We start from the raw sequence: 22,876 nt of genomic DNA on the forward strand, positions 1-22,876 counted from the left end.
ATGTCAATAGATGACAATAAAACAACAACTCAAACGTTCCTTTCTCGGATATTAGGTGCCGGCTTACCTGATGTATGCATGTTCTGAGACGATGATAGTTGCAACCGTGCCTTTTGTGCAGCTGCCCCCCTTGCCGCTTTTCGCTAACCCTAACCTGTGCGCCTTCCCTGCTTTCCCTTCATTTTATGCTTCGGCTGGAGATTTCGCATTGCATGAAGCACACAGGCGTTTAGTGGTTAGACCTATAACTTCGACTTATCGCCTACTTTCTCATATTTAGATGTTCTTTGAAAAACCAACGAGTTTGTTCCCGTTTAGCACTTCCCTGCAACACTCCATCGCAGCGTGGATAAGGTTCTGTATTCCTAGGTAGACCGAAAGCAGATGAGAAGTTTGACGTCACACAGCGTCACCAAATAATAGTTTTCTGTGATCCACGATGCATGACGAAGCCCGGTCTCTCAAAGTTGTGTCTGCAAACATCTAACGTCCTGATTTTCGAGAAGGATTTCTCGGGTATCAAGTGGCAAGCAATGCGTTAAGAAGTGCCTCGAGCGTTTTTCTTTTCTTGTTTTTCTGCGTATGGTATGGAAGTCGGCTGCCCCGAAATTTGCATATTTAAATTTCTCCTTTGGTTCACTGACACGGTACTTTTCTTCGGGCTGGTCCGATAAGGAAATTGTTGAATTGAGGCATCCCTCTCCCTTTATACATGGGTCTAAACAGCTCCGTGAGAAGTACGCCATACAAAACGCAATGCACGCGTTGGCTTGCGGGTTTCCAAGATTTCATTTCATTGCTGCCATTCAGGTTTCTCTAACCCTTCATCTCATTTGTCTAGTCTAATTAGTCGTGGGGAAATACATATAACCGTCACTTTTCGTCCTTACAGCACATTCAGAACCAGACAATTCGCATTATTACCAGCAGTTCTTTCTACTCTAATGCTGCTCCGCTCCTACAGGTTAACTTCATTCTTCCTATATTTCACTCTAGGTTGATCACAAATACCAATAGCACTAGGTTTGCCCATAATCCCAACTTTCTATTGCCTAAATGCAACACGAACTATGGCAAAATGACTTCCTCCTTCTCAGCGATTCAAATGTGGAATGACTTACCTCATGCACTTAAATCGTCATCATCTTTGCATTAATTCACATATGAACTTATGAACTTCATTTTGTATAACTAGTTGTCCTGATTAATTTACTTCGCATATAAAGTGTGTACTTCATTTGTTACATAGGTTTACACAACTTCGATTGGTAATGTGCGAATTTTTTAAAATTAATAGGTATGACTCCTGATATGAAAATCGAATGTATTCCTTTTCACAACTTCATTGCCTTCTTATTTGCTTATAGATTGCATAATTTTACACTGCTGTATTAATTAATCATTTTGTACCAATCTTTTTGTTAACCGAGGGTCCCATTACAGTCGTTTGACTTTGGGACCCTCGCCTGTATGCTGCTAACAACCAACTTTGTGTCTTGAATGAACAATAAATTGAAACTGAAAAGAATATTGCCAGCAGCTTCGATCTAGCAGTCCCCGTCGGTAAATACTTGGGTACTCATTTGTTTGATGACAATGGAGACTTGAGTAGGATAAAGAAACAAGAAAGCCACATCGCGGATTGAATCCGTGAAATGTTATGAGCATCACAAAGCGAAATGAAAACAAGAAAGACTCTGGAGCTCGTAGACTGTCACCTCATCGACATACGTTTGAATGAGGTACAGGAAAAATGAAAAGAAATGTATAAGGAATAGCTTTGTACAACAAGAATTGTTGCGTGCGAATAGGCGAAGGTGTGAAGATTCCTTCTAGCCGCATGGTTCCAAGACGAAGGGAACATTGCGATAACGACATTTGAGGGGGCGGGGGTGCAATATTGTTGTAGGCAGAAGCGAATACTTTATCAATAAAGCTTCCCACCTGATCTCCCGGCCAGTAATGCCTATTCAGTAAACGGTTTCGCAGTAACATGGGCGCACTATTACAACACCTGGCGTGGGGAAACGGCGCAGTTCGAAGAGCATGGGGTTGCCTCAGCCACGCATGCTTGTGACGTCCTGCAGTAATGTTCCACTGGAAGCTTTTAGATGGAATAGGTGAGCAGCACGTTTCCGCTGTTACAACGGGTGTTTCTCTTGGAAACTCGGCGTCAGTTTGACGGAAATACTATATATCAACACTTCCCTGGAAAATGTTTATCTGAAACACTGTGAAAAAAACAAAATAGAGGCACGAGGCACTTCTTTGCACACTGCGCGCCTCTTGATAACCGAGAAATCCTTCTCAAAAATCAGGACATTAGATGTTTGCAGTCACAACTTTGAGACCGGACTTTGTCGCGCAATGTGGATCACAGAAAACTATTATTCGGTGACGCTGTTTGACGTCAAACTTCTCATATCCTTTAAATCTATCTAGGAATACAGAACCTTATCCACTCTACGATGGAGTGTTGCAGGGAAGTGTTAAACGGGAACAAACTCGTTTGGTTTTCAAAGAACATCTAAATATGAGAAAGGCGATAAGTCGAAGTTATAGGTCTAGCCACTAAATGCCTGGGTGCTTCATGCACTGCGAAATCTCCAGCGGAAGCATAAAATGAAGGGAAAACAGGGAAGGCACAGCGGCTAGGGTTAGCGAAAGAGGCAAGGGAGGCTGCTGCATAAAAGGCGCGGTTGCCACTATCATCGTTTCAGAACATACAAACATCAGGTAAGCCGTAACTGTAATCTGAATGAGGAACATTTAAGTTGTCGTTATCTTCTTTTTAATTTATTGACGTAGCACGAAGAGATTTTGGCCCACAAGTGCGGCGAAGGTTATTGCTTGCCACTTGAACATGTGATACTGTTACATATATATTTATGTGCACTTTAGCAAATTGTTATATATATATATATATAAAAACTCGTGAGCCATTCCACTCTTCGAAGGCGGATGACCAGCGAAGCTTTTTTGCACACAACACAGAAGTGACACAGACTTTTGAGCAAAGGTACGAACTCATTTATTGTGTTTATGGGTGGTCATCGTGACGAAAGGTACAGGTGCACATTTATTGTCTTGATCGGTGGTCATTATTTGACTCTCAACTGCAAGCACATTCTTTCATAATGTCAAATCGATGCACGTACGATGATGGGTGGTTGGTTGGGCCGGACCGGTGCGGCATCGCAAGCGATATGTGCGCAAAACGAAACACGTAAACCACTCCCTTCTCGGTCCCGACTCATCCACATTGAAACCACCGACAACGATCGCAGGAGTAGTGTCATCGCAAATAGCCCACGAAAAGTGAGTATCCATAAACCTTGCGTGGCTATGAGCCATTGAATTTTGTGCTTGCTTAAGGGGGTATGAGCGATTGCTTATGGGGGTATGACAGTTTTCGACATGCTGTTCTGTATGTTGCATGCGGGATTAGAACGAGTTTAAGCACTGTTCGCATCACTTGTCTGAGTGCGTGTAGCTTCTGCCTTACGGGGCTATGAGCTATTGCGTTTTTTTGCTAGCTTACGAGGGTGTGAGTGCTTACGGAGGTGTGAGTGCTTACGGAGGTGTGAGTGCTTACGGAGGTGTGAGCCATTGATGTAGACAGTTTTTGTTCACGGAGAACAACAATGCATGGAACCCTAGCCATATAAAGCTTCGCTGTAAAACAAGCTGAGCCAGCAAGCGAACTTCATTCGTGCTTGGAATCGATGCACTAGACATGGACGGAATCTGCCAATCAATTTGCTCGTAGGAGATCTCTTGTTTGCCGGCTCACAGCGGCTATCGTAGTTCTCTGTGAGCTTGAGACAGTGCCAGTCCTTGCTAACTTGTTGCCTGTATTTGCGTTAACTTCCAAGTCGAAACATGGCTGTCTTCTCGTGGACTCATGCAGACGTGTTTCTTAAAATGCAGCTCAGTCGACTTTCTTTCTGAGTTCTTCTTGGTGGTCTCCACCTCAATTGAAGCTCTTCCGGAGTGTCCTCGCAAAACTAGTGAGGTCAGCAGTAGTCATCTCAGGAAATGTCTTGAGAGCAGGATGATTCTCGTCGGTCGTAAAAAAAAAAAGTCAAATGTAGAAGACGCCAGGACCCTTACTTCGATGGCCCTTATTCAGTTCAGCTCAAAAAGAAAAAAAACAACAACTGAACGAACCATTTCAAGCTTGAAGAACTGAAAAACTCATAAATAGGAGAATTCAATATTGTAACAGTGAATTATCACACACTTTCAAAGTAATTATGCCAAACAATCTATTTGTAAATTTGTAATACTTCAGCCCTTTGTGTAACGCTTCAGCCATAGTGCAACTTGAATATTTATTTCATTCATGATGTTTAATTTGCTTTGAAATTGGCAAAAAGCAATCAATGAACTCTGGTTGTGGTCCCGTCTAGCGTGGTAAGGTGATGTAAGGTGCTTCTTCACGCTATACAGTATGTGGACTGTTACTAATGTTACATTGCATTAGCCAATTTAAACACTACTTCAAATAAAGGGCATCGAATTCTCAAAGTTCCTGTTGTTTAGATCGGCTTTTTTTTGGACGGGTAGTTTTCACAAATAAGGTGTTTCTTCAGGGGCTTGGCCATTGCCTTTATTGCAATCCGTTGAAGCGCACGTCATCGTGCTTGTTACGGTTGATAGCGCATGAATGTACCGATGAATATGGGCCTAGCTTATATTCCATGATTCCATGATTTGTTAAGTATCCCGGCCCCAAGCTCGTAAGCCTTCCCTCACATGAAATTCCTTCGCGATTCACATCTGCGGGGAAAGACCTCAAGAGTGGTGCATTTTCACGGACTCAAAACCCGCGCTGCAAATTTTGAGATGCTTCCTGCGCCACACCGCATATCAGGTTCTGGCCCTGCAGATCACCGAGCTACTTTCATTCGCTCAAGAAAAACACCACCGCATAGTGTTCCAATGGATCCCGGGACACTGTGGGCTCAACGGTAATGAGATGGCCGATGCTGCAGCAAGGCGCGCCCTCAGCAATGGCCTGCGAACTGTAGTGCCATTCTCCAGACCGGACGTCACATGCCTCCTGTCGGAATTAATGAGGAGTGCGACGAAAAGATACTGGGCCCAGCCAGACGCTCGTCACGTCCGCCTTAAAAGCCTGGATCCCGATGTGAAATTCCCTATTCTGCGTGGAATTCCACGCCCTCATACATGCCTGATACACAGACTGCGATTAGGCGTCGCCTTCACGCGCAAATATTTGCACATTATTGGACGAACAGACTCCCCGGACTGTTCAGTGTGTGGCGCTGTAGAGACTATAGAACATGTGCTCGTGGTGTGCCCTGAGTATGCGCGAGAAAGACTGATATTGGCAGATACATTGAGACATTTACACAATGGGCCACTGTCGGAGGACCTCTTGCTAGGCGCGTGGCCACAGAGTTGGCAGACGACAGAGACAATGCGTGCACTTTCACGTTTCCTAGGTGACACGGGCCTGGACTCACGCCTGTGATACCAATTGTGTAATGTGTCATTCACCTCGTTCCTCCCATTATCATCCCCCATTGTGACCCTTTTTCTTCCCCTCTTCCCCTTCCCTTACGTAGAGTAGCAGGCCAGATGCTCCATTATCCGGCCGACCTCTCTACATTTCCAATCATTAAAATACTTCTTCCTTCCTTCGCGATTGACTGCTCACGGGCTGAGCCATGTTCAGAAATGTTTGGCATTACGCCGTCGGCCATCTGTACAACTTCACCGCAATGCATCAACGTAACTAAATGGACAGCATTTAAAAAATTATCTTTCGAAAGGCCGCCCGAATTGTAATAACTTTCATTTAGCAACGCCCAGAAGATACATTCGTCTATTAACATGTGTATTTATGGGTGGTACTTTCCCTGCTGCACTATGTGGCCTGGTCGGCAGATGAGTGGCAACTTCTGAAGTCTGGCTCATGGTCCTTTTGCTGCAATCTGTGCGAGTTGTCGCAGTGTTAGCACCGGTCATGCGCCGCCACTGTCAACTCAACCTCGCTTCCCCCTTCGGCGGAGAAGGTGACCCCATCTTCAAATTACCCCTCCTTGTAAGAATCTAAACAGCATTCAACAACCCCGCCTGCTCTGACTGCCGGCCCGATGGCTTGGCTGAACGGGAAACCATCAAGCCGACAAAAAAAATGTGTAGCAGTCCTGCCTCAATCGGCGAATCTAGTGTTTCTACATTAGTAATTATTGCCCAAAGACCAAAGCGTCCTAAAGTGTTCTTATTGTGTCGAAGGTCTCCCCTTAAACCACCGTGCTGACCTCACTTATCCCCTGAAATTTATCACTACTAACCCTGTGTCTTGCCAGAGCCTTAAACTAAAGCACGACTCCTATTCATCGTTTCATCTGGTTGATGATGACGAAGCTCTTAAGCGGCTGAATGACCCGTCCGTGTGCCTGATTGGTTGCCTTTTCAAGCTGTTTCTTAGTGGGCTCCATGATGATATGCTCCGTGCCACTGAGGCGACCAAATTTGGGCAAAGTGTGCATATTTGATACCTATTATCGGACCGCTCGAAATTTTCGTACCAAGGCACCTCAATTAGTACCATTGTTTTCTCTTGTTTCCCAATCGTTGCGCTAACTATAATATGGTAGTGCTGTGACATCTTGTATCGTGACTTGTTCCCACCAAACTACGATGTCCTTCGCAGTGAGTCTCCTTATCTGGATCCAAACAATAAAAGCTGCGGTGTCTCGATTGCTGTTGACTCTCCCTTCAATATGTTAGACGCCTCGACATAACAATTGTACATGAATCAGTATTTCAAGAAATGAATCTGGCGCAGATGTGAAAAAGTTACTTATTGCACCTTTTATTGTGCCCCTCAACTTCGTTCTTATAATTTTTGATGAGGTTGTCACCTCTATTCAAAATGCTCTGACCACGCATTTGGAGCACCACCTATTGTTTGTGGCTTTAACAAAATTTATATTCAGTGGAGCGACAATACCCATTCACATTGCAATGATCTCTTGATCAACAAATACTGCTCCTTGTTAGACTTCCTAGCATATACCTCCTTTCAGCAAAGTAATTTAACTAAAAGCCGTCACGGTAATGTTTTAGACTTATGCCTGTCAGGCGTACAGAATGTAACAGTGTCGTACTCTGACACTTGCCTCCTTCGTCATGACATGTTTCACCCCCTGCTCCGCTCTTAAAAGAGCCCTGTACCACTTTTTATTTGAAGTGAAAATGGGCTATTTCAGAAATACTTTGCCGGAAACAGTACTTCAATGCATTCAGCAGAAGCAGAGTTATTGGCAATCAAACACCGCCTCCACTGTGCTCTCGCTCCTTCTTCAATGTCTTGCATGACAAGGCTATGGCGCGGTCGGGCGTGCCCACAACGCTCCGCCTTCAAAATGTAACTGTTGTGTTATCATCGCCACTTGAGCGATAGTGGCGGCTATCGCGACAGCTTGCTATATTAGCCCAGTCATGCGGCCACCGCGCGTATTCCACTACGAGCCGTCATGGAATAAACCACGTTAGATTCTGCCCACGCCTCTTCCTTCGGCTGCGGTTTTCACCCCGTGAAAACACTACATTGGCGACGAAGATGGGATGCTGAGCAATTCTGCGGCAAGCTGACATGGCAACGGAAGGTCCGGCAGCGGCGGGTGCAGTGGCGCAAATCGTGGGTCGACTGGGACACATCGAGCCCTTTGACGAGTCCACAAGTGACTGGCCGTCGTACGAGGAACGCTTGTCGTCGTTTCTTCAGGTCAACCGTATCCCCGAGGACGACAAGGCACACGCTTTTTTGAGTCTCATAGGCCCAAAGACGTACAGTCTTCTCAAGTCGTTGACCGCGCCGGAATTGCCGTCAGCTAAAGGTTTCGAGTTTTTAAAGAGACTTCTTGGTGACCATTTGTCACCGAAGCCGTCGGTAATAAGCGAACGCGCAAAATTTCACAGAAGAGCACAACTTGAGACTGAGTCAATTTCGGAATATGTTGCGCAGTTGCGGAAATTGGCACAGACATGCGAATTTGAATCCGCCCTTGATCAGTCGTTGCGGGACCGTTTTGTCTGCGGTCTGTGCCGAGAAGATATACAGCGCGTGTTATTCACGGAGGATAACAAGCTAACCTTCCAGAAGGCCGTAGAAAGAGCGCTAGCCATGGAAGCGGCGAAAAAGAGCGTTGCAGAAGTGCACGCTTCGGAATCAAGCGTATCAGACGTTCACAAAGTCGGAGCGGTTGGGAAAACTGATATGACGCAGGGAAATTGCTACCGCTGCGGATCTGCGAAACATGCAAGCAGACTGTGCCCGCACGTTGCGGCCATCTGTTTCAAATGTGATAAGAAAGGGCACATTCAAAGAATGTGCCAAGCTAACAAGAAGAGAACGACGAAGGGAGCGCGTCGAAACGTAATTAAGGGGTTGAGTCCCGTTCAAGCTTCTGTTAGCGTGAAGGGAATTGTTTCGTCTGGTATGGAGCCGATAAAAATTTCAGTGCAAGTACAAGACGTACCCTTGGAAATGGAGCTGGATACGGGGGCTACTGTATCCGTAATGTCTTTGGATCAGTTTCGTCAAATCTTTCCCTCCATCAAGGTCGTGCCAACGACGCTGAAGCTGCGGACGTTCGACGGAGCCATCATCCAGCCTGTGGGAGTGGCTCACGTTGCCGTGCAGTACGGAGAGCAGAGGGCCCAGCTGCCTTTTTACGTCACGAGACAAAAGGGACCCCCTCTGCTAGGTCGACAATGGTTGCAAGCCATCCGACTCGACTGGAGCCGTATTTTCAAGCTCAACGCTATTCCCAGGTGGGACGTTTCTGCCTGTTCCAGACTGCGCGCTCTTCTAGACAAGTACCAGAGTTTGTTTCGGGACGAACTGGGGACAATTGCAGAAGAAAGAGCGACATTGTCCCTGAAAGAAGGTAGCGTGCCAAAATTTATGAAGGCAAGAAGTGTGCCTTTTGCATTGCAACCAGCAGTCGAGGCTGAACTTAAAAAGTTGGAAGACATGGGAGTCATTTCTCCAGTCGAGTCAAGTGACTACGCGACGCCGGTTGTGCCAGTAGTAAAGAAGGACGGTGGCATAAGACTATGCGGCGATTATAAGACCACCCTAAACCCTTGTCTTGAAACTGATCGCTATCCACTCCCGAGAATTGACGAGCTGTTCACGGCGCTCGCAGGGGGCCAACAATTTTCTAAAATTGACCTAAATCGAGCCTATCAGCAGGTAGTCATGTCAGAATCGTCAAGAAAGTATTTGACACTAAATACGCATAAAGGACTTTTTTCCGTGAACAGGCTGCCGTTCGGTGTTTCGTCGGCACCTTCTATTTTTCAAAGAATTATGGACACAATGTTGAAAGGCCTGAAAGGAGTCAGCTGCTATTTGGATGACGTTCTCATCACCGGCAAGACGTCAGACGAGCATTTTGCAAATCTCGAAGCGGTTCTGAAGCGGTTAACGGAGCGCGGCGTTCGAGTAAAGAAAGAAAAGTGCTCATTTTTCCAAGCGGAATTACGGTATCTGGGTCATGTTATCAGTGCAGCAGGTGTTAGCACAACGCCAGACAAGATAGAAGCACTGATGAAAGCGTCTGCACCCACAGGCAAGCAGCAACTACAATCGTTTCTGGGCGTTGTAAATTACTACGGGAAGTTTGTTCCTCGATTGTCTACTCTGGCGAATCCACTTTACAAACTGCTGCGTCGCGACCAGCCATGGCTCTGGGATGAATCGTGTCGAAGGGCATTCGAGGAAATCAAGAATGCGTTGGCGTCATCCTCGATCCTGGCGCATTACGACCCGGATAAACCTTTGCAAGTGGCATGTGACGCTTCCCAATACGGCGTGGGCGCAGTACTTTCTCATGTAACTGAAGATGGAAGCTCTCGGCCTGTGTTTTACGCGTCGCGCACATTAACCGAGGCCGAAAAGAAGTACAGTCAGCTAGAAAAAGAAGCGCTGGCCATTATCTTTGCCGTCAAAAAGTTTCATTTCTACATCTATGGGAGATGCTTCACATTGATTACGGATCACAAGCCATTGCAAACAATTCTTGGGCAAAAAACGGGCATTCCACCAATTGCAGCGGCACGCTTACAGCGATGGGCTGTCACGTTGTCCGCTTACAAGTACTCGCTCGTGTACAAAAAGTCCAGTGACAACGCAGAAGCAGATTTTTTTTCAAGGTTCCCGCTCCAGGGTCCCGAAGACGGTACGTCTGAAGGCGAGGAATCGTTTTATGCTTTGCGTCTGGACTCTATGCCGGTGTCCGCTAAACAGATTGCGCTCGCTACAGCACGTGATCCAGTGCTCAGTAAAGTGCTCCAGCTTACAAGCATAGGCTGGCCATTGCATTTGCGAGATGCGAGCTTAAAACCATTCTTTGACAGACGTTTGCAGATCGGCGTGCATCAAGGGTGCCTCATGTATGGCCTGAGGGTTGTTATTCCGTCCCCTCTTAGGGAAGCCGTGCTCGACGAACTGCACCTCGGTCATCCCGGCATTGTGCGGAGCAAGGAGCTGGCTCGCAGCTATGTGTGGTGGCCGTCCATTGATGCAGACTTAGAGACAAAGGTACGAAGTTGCCAAGCCTGCCAGGAACAACGAAATGATCCAGTTAAGGCACCTCTGCATCCCTGGTCATGGCCGACCGCGCCGTGGAGGCGAATTCACTTGGACTTCGCAGGACCTTTTCGAGGAACTATGTTTTTAGTCGTTGTAGATGCCCACTCGAAGTGGCCGGAAGTGTTCGTTATGCGAAGCACAACGTCCGAGCGTACTGTTGCCTGCTTGCGTGAACTTTTCTGCAGATTCGGAGTGCCGGAGACGGTGGTGTCCGACAATGGACCACAACTGGTATCCGAAGAGTTCAAGGCGTTTATGCGGAGCGTCGGGGCCAGACACGTCGTGAGCGCTCCTTATCACCCAAGCACAAACGGTCTGGCGGAGCGTTTCGTGCAAACGTTGAAGTCTGCTCTACGCAAGTCATCTCCCGGTGAGTCTATCGAAGAAACACTTCACAACTTCTTATTGGCGTACAGAAATACGCCTCACCCTACGACTGGAGAAGCTCCAGCTAACCTATTGATGGGTAGACGATTGCGCACAAGGCTGGATGCAATGAAGCCTACAGTGGAGGGGAAGGTGATGCACAGTCAGTTCACCCAAATGCAGCAGCGCAGGAGCAACAGGGACTGTTTTTGTGTTAATGACAGTGTTCTAGTTCGCAATTACAGAGGCCCAACGAAGTGGCTTCGTGGAACCGTTCTGAAGAAGACTGGACCAGTCTCGTACAAAGTCATGGTAACCACCCCCCGAGGCAAGTTCATCTGGCGTCGACATCTCGACCAGCTGCTGGCTGGCGCCGGCCCTATGGTGACACCAAGGGCATTCGATTCCGATTTCTCGGAGGGGTTCCTGGTCTTCCCTGAAGGTCAGACTGGTGACCAGCCAACGCCAGAAGAGCCGACACCCGGGGAGTCCATCCCTCCTGCTCCCGCTCCTCCATCAGAGACATCGGCTCCGCACAGGCGCTACCCGTCAAGACAACGCCGTCCACCCGAGAGATACTAAGCCGTTCTTTAACTATTGTATAAGCATACAAGTGCACCCTCTAAAATAAAGAGGGAAGAGTGTTGTGTTATCATCGCCACTTGAGCGATAGTGGCGGCGCGACTATCGCGACAGCTTGCTATATTAGCCCAGTCATGCGGCCACCGCGCGTATTCCACTACGAGCCGTCATGGAATAAACCACGTTAGATTCTGCCCACGCCTCTTCCTTCGGCTGCGGTTTTCACCCCGTGAAAACACTACAGTAACAGTGGCGCACAGTCCAGATTTAATGTTGGGTGTTAACGTACACGCCACGACTTCGGCCTTTGGTGCCAACGACGTGCTAAACATGACCCAAATTCGGCTGTTTTCATCCAGCCGCACTGCGCTTAGCCAGTGGACTTGTGGCGGCACGCCGCGGCGTCCGCAGTATTCACGTCATGTAGCCGACAGCAGCTTGATGTCACCTATCGGCCAATAGCAGCCGTCTGAGAGAATGACGAGATTGTGCATCCGATGATGAAATAGTGCGTTTAGAAGAGAGTGAGGGCAGGGTGTTCTGTTGAAAAGAGAGGGTTTGAGAGAAAGGTGACTTCGCGATCGGCTTGCGAGCTCCACGCATTGCGCGCGACAGCAAAACTTGGCTGAGATGTTCACAGAAGCTTATGCTACCCGCGGACTATGTTATTTCACCAAGCCCGAGCGGTGGTTCAGCATCCCTTTAAAATAGCCGAGTCCTTGTCAGCCTTATGCAGTGATGGTTGAAATGATGACGGTACTTTCTCCCACTTTACCTTGAAATTTGGTGCCTATATTGGCCTACTCAAGTATTTAGCCACAGCTGATTCGTCGGTTGTGACTAGTATATGCGACGTCGGAGAACAGGTCTCTCCGTTTACGGACATCCTTCTCGGTGGCATGCATTGCTACATTCTTCAGCACAAGCCCAAACGATGTAAATTTCTCCATTAGGTTTCTGTGGAATTTAGAAGAGCTCCAAAACACAAAGAGCGTGCCCACAGAAAAGCCAAAAGCACCAAGCCTAACCAAAGAATAGTAGATCTCCACCTCTTGCGGTCTCTCTGTAATCATCTGTATAAGCGGGATCACTAGCCTCTCATTTGAGTCATTGGAGAACAGCGGCGCCTCTGTCCAGCCGGTTGACGTCTACAGATTATTGATTGATTGGTATTACTGCTATGTTACAATTTATTATTACATTTTTATGCAACAAAAATCTTCAACAGATTCTGCTAAAATAACTTTCCTTCAAACACTGCAAGTTGCCTTATAACGCACTTAATTGCAGAACTATTGCTTTTACTTCTGATGTGCAGCACCCATTCTTCCAGCTATCTTCGCCAACTTCTTTCACCATGCTCATAAGATGTAGAGAGCTTCAAATAAATTGCATGTAAAAATTAATATTTCACAAGTAGAGCGAAACTCGGCCCGTAATCCAAGAAATCATGCAATCAGCAAGTACTCCAATGGTGCTAACCCCTACGAATGAAATAAGGAGAGAGGGTATCATCCATATGTAGGTGGTTTTCTTCTCTATCCCTAGGTTATTGCTGAAGCCCTGAAAAAGGCAGTTGTTTGACCATGACTCGCAGAAATGTGAGCCTTCTGCCACATCAAAGTTGCTTTGGTCATGCAAAACAGGCGAACTTTCACGACACTGTGTTGGGACCCTTGGAAGCCGTGCGCTTATATAGCTCTGACTTCCTATGGCAGCACGACGCGGAGGATGGGAATTTTAGGCAGTTACTCAGAATTTGCATGCAGACGACAGAGATGGAACACACTTACGACGATCTAGTGTCTAGCTTATTCGGAAGTTCCATGACTGATGGCCAAGGCTATTTCTCGTCGTTGATAGCGCATGTACTTCTTTGCGTAGAATAATGTGAAAAAGCGAACAGTGGTTCGTGAGGTTCATTCATTCTGGCAAGCACCTTGCTCATACCATAGATGAGTATTTCTCTTTCGCTTATTCTCTGAATACGTTTGCATAAAGAAATACTGAACACCAGTAGAAAATATCTAACTGCATCAAGGTCTCTGTTGAGCATAGCGGGTTCAGAAGTTCCAACGAGAAAGCTGAGAAACACGAGAGAAATGAGAGGATGATGATGGAGCTGTCGTCTGATTTTCTTGTCCCCTCTTTAAGTTACTCGCGTTCTTAAAAACTTTTGCATTGAGAACGCCAATGCTTAAGCAATCTCTCATTACGGCGTAGATGGCAAACTGCATTATTAAGAGCTGACACACGGTCAGCTAGTTTTGGTAGAAAGCTTGGTAAAGTAAAGGAACAGCGCAACAGCGTCGACTAAATGAAACAAGCACTGCACTCGTTCCTGCGTTCGGAGAAAGACTGCTAACCATGCCCCTTCCGCTATCGTGTAGTGCAATAATCTCCTCGTATGACGCACCTTTGCTTTGAAAAGTGCCCTTCTGTGGCTTCACATTTTGTTCTCAAGCCTAAAGCTTTCCGGTATTCCCTTCCGCTGGAATTGAGGTATGTATGTATGTATGTATGTATGTATGTATGTATGTATGTATGTATGTATGTATGTATGTATGTATGTATGTATGTATGTATGTATGTATGTATGTATGTATGTATGTATGTATGTATGTATGTATGTATGTATGTATGTATGTATGTATGTATGTATGTATGCGCATATTTGTGTACGCGTGCCTACACGGATTGTGTACGCAGAGCGTTATAGTACGAATTGTTTTAGGGAGGTGCAAACGAGGTCCCAGCTGAACTGTCGCCTTTAGCGGCATCATTTTTGCTCAGTCTCGTCCTACAATGAGTATTTATTAAAGCAAACTCATCCCCGCCGTGAAGTTATCAAACGATCCGAGAGCTCAACAAGGTCAACATCATTTCCGGTTTAGTGTGCCGAATATTGTCACAGGGTTGTGAACGATAATTCCGACAAGAAAGTTGAGGCGGTGTGAGGAGGGAAACTGTACTATTAGACCATTGCTTTTAGCAATGAAAGCGAATATTATGTCGCCTAAATGAGATGAAGGTTACCCAGCTGGGCGTACGCCCGAAGTTATTAAAATTGACCCCTCCCCTTTTTTTAGAAGCAGTGTGTCAGTCGGTAAGTGCAAGAGAACGTCATGTCAATTATTTGGCCCTAGCTAATTGTGGAATAGACGCATGGCAGGTTTCAGCAACCAACCAACATCAACATTAAACAGAGCCAATGTGAGAAAACGTCGCAACATGGAGCAACAACGTCTGAAGCATAGTCCAAATGCATATTTTTTTAGGTAATGGTTAGTACGTATCATTATCAGTCCAGTTTACTTCCCGAGGGCAGTCACATATAGTTCCCGCAAGGAGATTCACGAAAGTCATTTTTTCCTTTACCAATAGGGCTTATTTTGTCCTTAGTCTTCCGATTCCTTGACGTGAAATGTTAGACGCGCGCAGCGTCTTGGCTCCAGATGTTAGCTACCATCTTATCGCAAAGGGGTCATCCAAACATTGAACGAATATGGGTTGGATCCAACCTACTCAGAAAACATTGGGTATTAGAAATCATCTTGGGGGCTAAATGTCCGGAAAGGTAAAACCAAACTACAAGAAAACTTGCTATAACTTTAAATCGCAAACTTTGTGCAATGGTATAAGACGTTTGCGCGCCTTCAGCTCAGACCAGGTTTAAACTGAGAGTGTTCTCTCCTGCTCTAGTTTCTTTTTCGCCGGAGGGTTCTCTCCAATCCCGGGCTTGGTTCCGTGCGAACGGGGTCAGTCAATTTTTATGAACAATAGAAGCCGGATTTGCGAAACTTCCTGTTTTCATCCGTCTCCCTTCCGGAACTTTCCTTTCGGAAGAGCGCAATATATCGGATACCGAAATAGCTGCAAACAAGACTCCCGCATGAAAGAATGTGACAGTACCGAGAAACACGACACAGGATGTCCGAGGACTCTATTGCGGAATCAAAATAAGGACACCTGCGCGCCATGCATCTTTTCCGGTGCGAATTTCTGTTGACAGGATCTGAGTTTGAGTAATTTCCTGTTCCATTTTTAGAAAGTAAAGTAGTGCGCCGCTTGAAAAACAGGAAGGCATGCGCTGCCTAGTGGCCTCGAGAATATTGCCGGATGTTGTTGCCGGTGTGGCTCAATACGCGCATTTGCACGCATTTCCTCTTGAAATTGGTGATTTCATTTAAGCTCATTTTGCTCATTGATAATGCTTTAATAAGGTCATTATCATGGTCATATTTCGCAATCATGAATCAGAGTTTCGTTTGTACGTGCTGCACAATACTAAAATAACGTTTCTTCCCTTCACATTTTGCGTATGTCAAAAACAGTTTCAATCTGTCTGTCTATCTGGTACTTAACCGTCGGTTCAAAGAACGATTAAGAAGATATGCATGTATCAAACTTAACAGTATTGTGTGCATGTTACATAAAACAGCGCTATCAAACTTCTAATTTTGAGACACAAGAAACTTCATAATCTGCGTGGGTGTCACAGACAAGTCCGAAATTTCAGATTTTCAAGCAAGCTTCATTCGGCGTCTGGTATATCAGCAACGGATAACCACATCTATCAAATCTACACCAAGGACAAACGGCTTTCTTGTTTTTTTGTGTTTTGGTTAGACTGATAATTAAATAAATTTCTTACAGCATGTGTGACGTAAGTATTCTTGCACCGCCATTGAACATTATAAAGCCTTTTATTTTTTTTAAAGCATAGTTGCGCAGCTTCCTGGCACAATTTTGCATCTTACTGGCTGCAAACGTAACAGCAGTTCGTATACACTGTATGCATACCTCCCCATATTAGCGTGTGCAGTGGTTACATAGAAGGAACACATTCGAGTAGACATGTATGCACGCGTGGTCACAGCCACCATTACCTTAGTTACGTGGCGTTCCACTAAGTCTGTAACCATCGCACGTTACATGAAGGTATCAAAAGTGCCAAAAAAGGCCTTCGCTTAGCAGCGAACAAGACAAATAAAGGCAACGAAAGTGTCGATTGGGTTAACTGCAGCCATATACGGGAAGCAGACAATGTAGCCAGGGAAAGCACGTATGTGTAAATTACCTGTTAGCAAGCAGCTCATAGGTAATTCAAATGACAGCGGTACTCATTTGTACAGTTTCTATGTTGTAAATGAAGAGATTTTGATAAAATAGCGGTTAAATATATCACTTTCAGCTCTACTAACATCTACCATGCGGTTATTGAGCTCCACAGGAAATCTTTCACGGGCTTACTTGGGAGGCTTTAAGTATCATGCGGGTGTGTCGATAGGATGCTCCCAAAATAAAAACAGGCATACTCGTCAAACGTTCCCTAGGATGCCTGTCTGTTTTGCAGGAAATAATATTCACTGCCATCATTTCTTTTGATTGATTCGAAGGCTTCGCGACGAATAGATTGCTCTTATGTCGCACTGTTAGGTCGTATAGAATTAAAAAAAATGTTCCGCTAAACTTTCGCTTTCATCATTTGACGCGTGCATGGTTTTATCCAACGAAAATGGATCTTTCGAGAGAAGAAAAAGGACATGGACCAAATAGAGGGAGGGAAGGTAAAGACACTTCATGAGGTCCCGACACTTCGTTCGCCACCTCACCCACAGTGAGTTGGAAAGGGAGCCAGAAAGCTAGAAAGGGGATGACAGCTCCTATGTGAGCGCGTGACATTGATGTATGAGTGCCAGTTTAGGTGATGAAGGACCCAAATTGGGCGATGTAAGTAATGCAAAGTTATATTACATTTCTTCATCGGTGATGACCAGTGAAGGGTGGATGTCATCCAGTCGTACCCGTAAACGTAGTCTTTTCTTTGGTGTCCTGTAATGTGTCTTAGGACACTTATAATGTGTTTTGTTTATATTCGTGAGGCGGTGTTTCCCCAGAGGGACTGTATTGTTAAACTTTTACTGGATCTTGAGTAATAGCACCGGTCAGTATTTAGTGTTAAGAAAGAAGGTGGTTTTACTCATTCTTTTCGTTGTAAAGACTTATCTTGATTTAGGTTGTCCGGATTGGAAGTCTACAGGCTTCCTCTTTCACATGTGAAATAAAAGTTGAGACAGGTGAAACACTGACGAGGAAATGTAAGCAGAACGTGGCTGCTGTTTTAGGTAACGTCAGCAGCATGAGTATGTGTAGGTATGCAATAAAATTGTCGCGGATGCAGGGGCCTGTAAATCAGATAAACAGGGGCAAATACGCAAGTTGCCAGGCTCTACTTTGACAGTGCTTCAACATTTACTTCTGCTCAGTCTGATTTCCAACTTATCCTACGGAGAAAACAATGCTACCGATGTCTTGTCTCCTCTTTGGCACCAACGCGTGGTCAGTGTGATAATGGCATTACGGAGTAAACATGTTGCCTTTCCTGCGGTTTAATATGTGCCTATCTGGGCATTCACCGAAAGCACGATCTGAGATATGGGGCCCTATAACGTAAGATTATTCCAACCTCCTGATGTAAAATTTGCGTAACCACCACGATGTAAGCGTTGGGCGGTAGCCCGCAGCGTTGTTTGAAAAGCCCAATCAAATGCGCTCCTCGTTTATTGTAGGTCACTTCTTTTTTTTTTTTTTTGCTTTCGAAGCGAATAGCATTGCCTACACTGAGCAGATTTTCTTATCGAATTGGCTGACAAGATGCGAGGAGCACGCTCATGTGGAGAGGGTTTCGATGGGGCCCAGCCAGCGCTCTGAAAGTACATAACCGGATAAGGAGCGCGGTGCAGGCGTCAGCGATTGGTCCACTTCCCTTTACTTAGCTTGCAGTGGGTGGTCGAAAATAGCGGCGGCATGCAACGAGACGTTAAAAATGTCGCCAGAACGCATCCTTGGCAAAGAAGAGTTGGCAAAGTGATGTATTCCTGCCGAAAGGGCTCGATAAAGTTATACTGCCGCGGAAAAGATGTTTATTATACGCAAATAAATCCATGCTCCCAGGTCGTTCCGAGTAGCCAGTGCCAGAGCAATGGGCGGGTAGCCATCTTCTATTCCTTTTGGAACGGGGCAGTCTCCGGCTATTAAGTCAAAAATTCCGTTTTGTTCGACATATTAATGCGTCTTTAAGGCGCACACGTACCTCACTTTGACGCAGTGAGTTTTCGCGGTTTTGAAACGTCGCGTGACAGACAGGCGAAATGGGCGCAGCCTGAATACATTCGATCAATGGCAGAGTATTATGGCGAAAAAGGCGCCGAATCAGATATAGTTATTTTTATTTCGTTCGGTCTAATCATAAATAATTAGTGTGCACACATATCAGATCGGGCGCTTTCGCTGTTTTCGTTACGTAGCGTGAGAGAGAGGCTAAGTGGGGGCAGCCCGGAAATTTTTTGACCAATCATGGAGGACTGAATGAACAATCGGAATAAAAAAAAGTATGGAATAGCGTTACGTTATAGCGGTCATGGTCACTGACGGTGAGCCGCTGCACCATTGCCCAGCATACAGTGATAGGGCGCTATAACGTAAGACCTCCAAATTTTTCTATTCCAATTCGGCAATCAGCCCTCCGCGATTGGCGAAAATCTTTTTTGGACCACCTCCACTTCACCTGTCCGTCACGCGACGTCACAAAAAACGCGATTGCTCCCCATCTTATATGATGTGTGCACACTGATTATGCATGATTTGACCGCACAAAAGAAAAACAGGTATTTCTGATTCGACGCCTTTTTGCCCTTAGACCTCGGCTATTGGTTCAAAGTTTTCGGCTGGCACCCACTTCACCTGCCTGTCACGAGACTTCAAAAAACCGCAAGAACTCACCGCGTCAAAGCGACGTATGCGCGTTAAAGACGCATTAATATGCCGAACAAAACTGAATTTTCTTCTGATAGCCACAGGCTGCCCCGTTCCGAAAGGAATAAAAGATGGCTGCCGCCGATCGCTCGGGCACTGGCTACTCGTATACCTGCCAGAGAACATGGGTTTATTTGCGTATAATAAAACTTTTCGCATGGCTGTGTAACGTTTTCGAGCACTTTCGGCACGTTTACGACCTGGTTCTGCTAATTCCTCTTCGCTGGGGATGCGGTTTAGCGTCATTCTTAAGCTTCGGTTGCATGCCGCCGCGATTTTAGACCATCCACTTTAAGCTAAGTAAGGGAAAGCGGACCAATCGCAGACGCCGGCACCACCCCCTTCATCTGCTTGTCGATTTTCAATGCAGTGTATCGTCCCCATCGAATCCCTCTCCACTTGAGCGTGCTCCTCGCCTCTTGTCAGCCAATTAGATAAGACAAGCCGCTCAGTCTAGGCAATGGTATTGCTTTTTCAAACAAACAAAGTGACCTCCTATGAAAGAGGATAGCGTTTGAATGGTCTGTTCAGACAACCCTGCGGGTGACCGCCCGATGCTTGCATCGGCGGTTACACAAATTTGACTTCAGGAGATTGGAATAAAAGCATATTGAAAGAGTTTCACGTTATAGCACCCATGATGTCAGAACACAAGCAAAAACAACCTAAACGATCAAATGTAACGAATGCAAAGAAAAACCTGCTAAAATTAAGAAGGTGTATGGAGTATACGGAAGGCTATTCTAGTATACACTGTACATGCAATATTACTCCGTGCGTGGTGCGGAGATTTCTAGAGTACAGAACGATACACTTGTATTATTGCAAGCGTTTTGGTCTGTTCACGTTTGAATGCTGAAATAAATGTCCTGGAAAACACAGCAATTTGGGAGAGGCCTTAAATGTTCATCTTTAATGTATTCCCACTGCGCAAGCTGAAAAGAAAATTCCTCTAAACGGGTGGACAAACTGCAGAATTACCGCGGTTATTTCTCAGATATCGCAAAGCAAGAAATGGCGAATAACCTTGAAATTGCTGGTTCTGTTTCAGAAAATAAAATTTCAGCAAAACGTTTGTTGGAAAAAATAACATTTGGTTTCTTAGCTCTTCGTCAAGCATATGTAGGAGAATTTTTTGTTAATTACAGCACAGGACAGGACAGCTATACATGAAGAGAGACGAACACCTGGTAGTGTTTGCGATAGATACCAAATACATTTGGCAGTAAGAGATGCTATCGTTTAACGTAAACCACTGTTAGTGGTGAATAACGCACACACAGATCAACTAGGATAGCTGAGATGAATGTCGCAATGATGGAACTTCCTTATGTCCGCGAAGTGGAGTCGTTTACCACCGAAGCCACGTTGCACTTCAACGAGGGGCGAGTAACGTTCAGTACATGCGATGGTTGACGCTGCGCTTCAGGTGAACCCTTCTAATGGGGGACTCGGGACCAAATCACCAGGACAAGCCGACTGTGTAGTGCAGACCTCTAGGTCGTGGGCTTTTGAATGCCGCTGGTGGAAAGGAGTGCCAGGCGCATATAATTGCTTTGTGCAAACCGTCTCTCTTTCACGTTAACCAAAGAACGAGTACCCTAAGCTACTGTAGACAAGAACAACAAAAGGCAAATGAATCGCACGCTCAGTAAAGTGGCATCAGCAACGGAAAGCTCAAATAGAGAACTGTGGAAATGGCACAGTGATTGCTGTCATAGCGTAAACGTACATCACCATAGTCAGGGTAGACCAGAGAGTAAAAATCTTCGTTGTTGGTGGCGCGGAAGAAAGATATAACGGAGCGAGGTTCCGTACCTAATTTGCGAACTTACGCGCAATAGAGTAGAGAGAGACAGAAAGAGAAGGGAAGAAGGAAAGGCAGGCCGGTTAACTAGACTGAGTACACTTTGCTAAGCTACACCTGGGGAGGGACTTGGGGGAGCGAAAGAATGAATGAGAGAAAACATGACTCTATATTGCACTTTCACATACACTAAGCTAAGTGCAGTATGTCTACACTCGGGCACATAGGACTGGTGCCTCCAGGTACTGAAGAAGCGCTTGAATAACATACTTGGCTGATGAACTGTGAGGCCAAGATACCAAGACCTTTTCTTCTGTAAATGGCCTGTCGTCCAGTCTCTTCAAGGTACACTGGAAAGTCTGATGTTGATTGTTGATTATCGAAGCGAGTACAGTGGCCCAGAAGATGATTCATGGTCTCTTCACACTTGCAATTAGCGCACATCGGTGAGTCCGCCATTCCAATACGGTAGTTGCTAGTGAATGCTACGCACATTAGTATCTTCATTAAGGGATATTGGGGGTCATTATATGGCTTATGGTTCGTGACACAACTGTGTATGAAAGAAAAAATCTGGATCGAAAAATTACAGTGTTTTTTGGGTGAAATGACATGTAAATGTCAACATCCTTACAAACATGCGTTTCGAGCACTAAGAATAAATCGAATGATGAACGCGACTGTCGGTAGCTTGAAGTGGGGTAAATAGAGGACGGTATCAGTGTTCGCTTATCGTTCACTTTTCAGTTTTAAAACAAGCTATCTGACACTAATGTTGGCCACATGTTACTGGCAAGATTGTAGGAGTTCTTATCTCAATACCGATCCAAAGCTAAGTTCTATAGAACTTCTATGCGACATAAAGGAGACAGTTTAAATACCCGTGCATTGTCGCACAATATGGGGAGATAGCGCGATCTATTTTAAAAGTAAAATCATTGTTGTAGGCACCACATTACCAAGGTTGATGAAGTAGAGTTTACACATATGGCGGCCGGTTGACATACGCGGATATTTAAAACCGCACAAGATAATCACTATAATTGATGCCTCGGTCGGGCGTACCGCTAAAGAACACTGTCGTTGGTTTACCTTGGAAGTTTTTGTATGGTGCTTGGTATAGCACGAATAAAGACCCGAAGGATGTTCATTTCGTAATAGTCATGTATGCACCGTTGCCCTTTGTTGTAGTCCTCTAAAATTAAATGGTGCTTTCGACTGTACCTTGGTTCGTTGTCGTTTCCATGTTATCTGTCTTTAGCTGAGTCGAGCATTACTAAATATTGGCTGCTCCAAAGACGATCGACAAAACCTACCCACCAAGAAATGTCTACCTTGAACTTATTTAATGCTTGCTTTTCCATAGAACCACCCTGTCTAAATAACATACAGAAAAAAATGTGGAACTTGCATTAACGAGTGAACATTAGGCAAGAGAAGGTGTCGTTTGCAAACTACCGCGGACATTCCCTAATTCACAGCGGAACAACTAGCAGCCATTTGAAATATACAACGGTGACTTCCAAAGAACAAAAAAATATGAGCATGTCCCAGGTGAGCATACAGGTTCGTTTGTGCACCAATTTGTACGCATACCTCGAATATTACAGACAGGCACCAAGCAGCCTAGTGCCTTGGCAAATGTTTTGGCACGCTTCTTTTAA

This window comes from Dermacentor andersoni, chromosome 2 (genome assembly GCF_023375885.2).
Source record: "Dermacentor andersoni chromosome 2, qqDerAnde1_hic_scaffold, whole genome shotgun sequence".
NCBI classification, from domain to species: domain Eukaryota; kingdom Metazoa; phylum Arthropoda; class Arachnida; order Ixodida; family Ixodidae; genus Dermacentor; species Dermacentor andersoni.